The sequence below is a fragment of the Zea mays genome, chromosome 5 (assembly GCF_902167145.1).
Source record: "Zea mays cultivar B73 chromosome 5, Zm-B73-REFERENCE-NAM-5.0, whole genome shotgun sequence".
Taxonomy (NCBI): Eukaryota; Viridiplantae; Streptophyta; class Magnoliopsida; order Poales; family Poaceae; genus Zea; species Zea mays.
Genome location: NC_050100.1, coordinates 142,945,287 through 142,951,286, shown reverse-complemented (window position 1 = coordinate 142,951,286; position 6,000 = coordinate 142,945,287).

Sequence of the window (6,000 nt, the reverse complement as noted above, 5' to 3'; positions counted from 1 at the left end):
CTGTCGTGTGAGTTTTCCAGTCGTCAGGTCAAGATGCCGCGCACGAAGAATGTGTCGGCGCCAGGGGGAGGCGATGATGAGGATCCTCGTCGCCCCTTCAGGCAGGTCAAGGGCAAGACCGTGTACTTGGAGCAGCAGGAAGGCCGCAAGAAGCGGCATATGGACAGAGCAGCCCGAGCAGCGGCAGCAGCAGCGGCAGCCGCTGAGCAGGCCGAGCTAGGAGATCAGCCTCAGACTCCTTCAGATCAGATTACATATCGTGTTCGTCGTCTCGCCTCCCGGCCTCGCTCCTCCACTACCACCACTGCTTCAGCTTCCACTCCACCACCCACTTTGCCTGCTCCTGTCACCCCTGTTGCGCCATCCACCACCTCCACTACACCAGCTTCCACTGCTCCTCCTCCCGCTCCTGTTTTCGCTCCTCCTATCCCACCTGCTCACTTCCGGGAGCGTGATGAGACTAAGGTGCAACCTCTGGCTGCAGATCCCAGGTTGTTTGACCTTCAGCGTGCTACAGTGGCACTGGTACGTAGGTTCAGATACGTACCCGTGGAGTCTTGGTTACCGGCTCAGAGGGACCCTGCTGCAGTTGACCTCTTCAGCACTAGGACACAGGAATCCTTCTTCAGGGCACAGATGTCTGCACAGATTGCTCTGCGAGTGCACCAACTTTTGGACCTTCCAGCCTTTCTGCTAGCCGCTGGTGCTGACTCTGAGGTGCACCTCTCATATCTGCCTGGCCTTCTGACTACCAGCGGTAGGTATGTTGAGGAACAGGTCCGAGTTTTCTACGCGACTGTATGGATCGACCCTGACCATCACTGGATGAGGTTTCGTTTTGAGCGAGAGGATGTCACTATTCATGCCAGCCAGATTCGCCAGCTATTTGGATTTCACGAGTCGTCGACTCGACTTCACAGCTTATGCTATGGCTCCTCTGACCCTCCTCGTCGCCCTCACGGCGGTGTCGCTTCGGGTACAGCTCATGTCGCGGCTCTGTTCCGACCGCCCTTCTCAGATGGGTCGCGACGCTCACCGGCAGATTTCACTACAGCAGCGAAGTTCCTATTTCAGCTTATGAGACGAACACTTCTGTCGCGGATGGGATACAGGGAGGCTACCACACATATATAGCTCTGGCTCCTTGGTGCCCTGGTCTCTCACTCCGAGTTTGATGTCGTGGATTTCCTTATTTGTGAGATCGAGGACACTGTATTGGATGGTATGCGTGCTCGTCGTCAGCTGCCATATGCTCACTACTTGTGCCACATTTTTGCTTAGCTGATTCCGCCTCCACAGTTCCAGGGCACACTTGAGGCCTCACGCCTTGTCTTTGGGTCCTACCGTCCTGCGCCTAAGGCTCTTGTGCCAGCTTCTGCTCCAGTTTTTGACACTCAGGCCGAGGATGCTGCTCTTCATCAGTTCGAAGCTCAGGATGCAGCAATTGATGATGATGATGATGATGATGATGATTTTGGGATTCCACCTTCGCATTCGCCTCCTATGCCTCCTCGCTCACATGATCATGAGGCTGGGAGTTCTAGTGCTACCCCTGCTGCCACTCCGGCTATTAACCCTGCTATTGCTTCAATTCTCCAGTCTCTCACTCAGCAGCAGGCTCACTTGGCAGCCGAGCAGATCAGGTTATCCGAGAGGATGCTCTCGATGTTTCAGACCATACAGGACATGCAGGATTCTCTTCAGCAGCAGCTTCCTCAGGATCGGGCAGAGAGCAGGGCATTCATGGCTCTTATGCTACAACATTCTGGTGTCTCGATTCCCCCGGTTCAGTCTGCTCCACCTCCTCCGCTTCAGGCTCTTGTTGTGCCAGCGATTCAGTCAGGACCCCCGCTTCCTTCTGTTGGTCCTTCTTCCTCTCCGCTCCGGCCGGTCACCCTGGCTTTCACGTCACCGGTTCTCAGCTCCGTCTGCCCTCAGCCGCCAGTGCCACCAGCTTCTGCTGTCACCACTACTGTTGTGGCAGTGTCTGTGACCACTTCAGTTCTGGTAGCTTCTGCAGCGCGGCCTCAGTCCGAGTCAGTACCAGCTCCAGCTTCTATAGCAGATCCTGGACCCGAGACTGACTCTGACCCCTAGCTGGCGTTCGCTCTGCTGCCTCGACCGTGACCGGATGCGCCCCCGCTGCCTCCTCCCGCTTCAGATATGTAGGTTCGGGTACCCTTTTGGTGTTTGACTCCAAAGGGGGAGAGATATGAGTTGTGAGAGCTAGGGGGAGTTAGAGAGTTAGTAGAGAGTCATTTTGATGCAATATATGTGCTTGCTACTCTCTATACTAGCTTGGTGTTTTTGGCTCACGAACTCTATATATACTCTCGATGCTTATGATTGACTGTGTGTATTATGTTTTCACCTTATATTTTATTACCAGTCTTCTAGTTCTTGATTCATCGATTTAATTTCACTTTTATATGAACAAGAAACTTACGATGTGTATGCGCTCATTCTTATTATTATGGTACACATTCTTTCTGTCAAAGATTACTGAGTATAACTAACCATCTTTTCTATTGACAGAGATTTCAAAACAAACTACTCTCACAAATCTTGTAGGATTGTCATCAATCACCAAAAAGGGGGAGATTGAAAGCATCTAGGCCCCTGGTTGGTTTTAGTGATTAATGACAACGTAATGTTATATGTGACTAACGTATGTTTTGCAGAGACAAATGGTAAGTTAGGTCGCATTACAGGTAGAAGTACTACAACGGTGAAAACAATCCCAGAGATAAGAACTCGAAGCGACGGCTAAAACGATGAAACAAAAGGTGAAGGACTACGGAGTCCGAGTGTCAAGGAGATGTGGACACTCATGATTTAGTTAGGTCTTTTATTCTCTTTTAGCCGTACTATAAAGAGAGGTTGTCAATGAGTAGTTTGACCAAGAGAGTTCTAGTGTAGTGTTGGTGCACAATCACACTCACATACAGTGCTAGGTGTCACTCTAGAACTCACTCACAAGTTAGAATGAAAACCGATTTAAAAATCAGCTGAAAAATAAGAGGTAGGGTTTCTGGCCCTGGGGCACCGGACTGTCCGGTGTGCACCGGACTGTCCGGTGCACCATCTGCCAGGTGGGCCAGGCTGGCCCAGGGGAAGGCCTCCCCGGGCAGCAAAACCCGAGCGCGCCTCTTTCAGAAGTGAATTATAGTGGCGCACCGGACAGTGCACCGGACTGTCCGGTGTGCACCGGACAGTGACTGTTCACTGTCCGGTGTGCCATGAGTCCAACGGCTAACTGTCAGAACTAGCCGTTGGAAACGACCGTTGGCGCACCGGTGGCGCACCGGTGGCGCACCGGACTGTCTGGTGCGTCCGTGCGCAATAAAATGCCTGTAACGGCTAGTTGGTGGGTGAGGGCTATTTATACCCCCTCCACCCACCATATTCAATGTCTTGCAGCCCACATTTATTCCAGCACATTGCTAGAGCATTGCAAGCACCAAAAGCCTAGTGAGGAGGTTAGAGAATCTTAATCCCGCATTTGTTCCTCATTAGCGCTAGCGAGAGCCACCTAGAGCACACACCACTTGCATTAGGCTTCTCTTGGTCAAGCGAAAGTCTACAGCTTGTTACTCTTGGTGATCGGCATCACCTAGACGGCTTGATGGCGTTGGGAGCTCGGTGATCACCGTGAAGATCTTGTTGGTGACCCGACTCAAGTTTGTAAGCGGTCTCGAGGGATCCACCGCGCCGGAGTGGCAAAGGATCATCTCGTAGTGAGCACTTGGTTCTTGCGAGGACCAAGGGGGAGCGATACCCTTGCGCGGGTGCTCCAACGAGGACTAGTGGAGAGTGTCGACTCTTTGATACCTCGGGAAAAATTGGAGGAGTCTTCTAAACCTTGCTTTACATTCCGCACTTAATTCAAGCACTTTACATTGTGTATTTGTTCAGCAAGTATTTGAAGTATTGTCTTAGCATTGTTGTATTTCTAGTATTATTATCTTAGTGCTAGTTCTTGGGGTGAAGTTGGGCTCTTGCTTAGCTCTTGCTTAGGTTTTAATTAGTGTTGATTTTTAGAAAAGCCCAATTCACCCCCCCCCCTCTTGGGCATCGTGATCCTTTCACAGGGGCTCGTGGATATTATCCCCGACAAAGTGCTTTAGCATAAAATTTTATTGGCTTCCATTCATCCCCTATTTGATCACCTATTCGATCCTTTAGAAGCGACATTCATCGCGAGGACGGTGATCTAGATGATGAATTCAATGACTTCATGGTTCTTATGATGGGTGAATATCAGTTAAGAAAGCACCAACATCGTAAAAGGCATCGAGGTTCAATTTCTAGATGTAAAGTTTATGATCAGAGTAGAGAAGAAGGTGCTATAGAATTATATCATGATTATTTTACTAAAAATCCGACATATCATGAGAGGTATTTTCGATGCCGCTTCTTGATGCTTCTCGCCTTTTCAAAAGGATACCTAATTTCGTTGAGGAGCATAATGGCTATTTTTTACAAACAAAATCCTACTGGTGTCCAGGTGTTTTCGTGTTTACTGAAGGTAACAACATCATTAAGACAACTAGCTTATGATGTTCTTGCAAATTATGTTGATGAGTATATACATATTGGTGAAAGCAGTTCTATTGAGAGTCTATAGAAATTTATCAAGGCTATTTTGAGGTTTTTATCAAGGAATACCTAAGAACCCTAAATAAAGATGACACAACTAGGCTGCTTAATATTGCCGAGCAACGTGGATTTCCTAATATGCTAAGTAGCATGATTACATGTATTGGAAGTGAAAGAATTGTCCTATAGGGTATGTACTACAGTCATGTAAATGAACCAAGTATTATAATAGAAGCAGTTGTGTGTACCAATTTATAGATAAGTTATGCCTTTTTTGGTCTACCAGGGTCAAACAATGACATTAATGTTTTACATAGATCTCCTATTTTTGATAGACTTGCTACCAGTGAAGCCTCAGAAGTTAAGTGTAAAATTAACAAGCATGACTATGATATCGTATACTACCTAGCAGATGTGAAAGTTCCCTTTGCGGGGAACACAGGTCTGGATGTCATCTAAGGGGGTTAATAGGAGAATAAAAATTTACACTTAAAACTTGAAGTTTCTTAATCTACTCGAAGCGGTCTATGCAGCAGAATGAAGATTAGCTCGAGTAAATCACAGTGGAATTAGAGTCCCTGTCTCACAATAACCTGCATTTCATAAACAACTTATACCAAGATGGGAGCAGAAGTGCAAATAGGAAATCAACCAGAAACAACACAGAGAAATAGAGATTTTATCCCATGGTTCAGCCAAGCCTCAAATGCTTGCCTACATCCACATTTGAGTTAGGCAACCTGGCTTGAAGTCTATTTAAACTCCTTCCTTCGTTTGCTGAGATTCATCACCAGGTGACAAATCGAGTCTTCCACTATATGTAGATGAGGGTTATAGTAGGGTCGCGACTTTTTACAATGTCATGACAACACTCCAGCAGAGTAACACTCCTTGCTCAAGATCTTGCACACTCACAACAACACCTCTCATATTCTCGTTTAACTTATAATTGTGCCAAACATATGATCTGCATAGAATAACACAAGAGAGGGATAAAGAATTGTTCCACAATGAGTCTACACTTGTTTGCTACTTAGATGTACTCCTTGGTATCATGGATGTGCCCTTTTATAGCCCGCATGCCCCTTGTAGCCGATGTTAATTAAATGGAGAAGGTGATCTGCGCTGGGGGCATCGAACCGGTCTAGTGCACCACCGGACCAGGTCCCTTAGCCCCCAGTCTGAGATCCCGATTGGAACCTTCATTTGCTGACTAGCATCAGACCGATCCGGTGAACCTCCGTATCGGGTGCCATGTTAGCTAGCTGTAGGGCCACTAACGGCACTGGGAACTAGCCGTTACTAGGCGATCCAGTGCGCCACCGGACCAACACTATAGACGACCCAGTGAATTATAAAATATAATTCCCGAGACTAGCATGTTCATGTACGGAGGCGCTC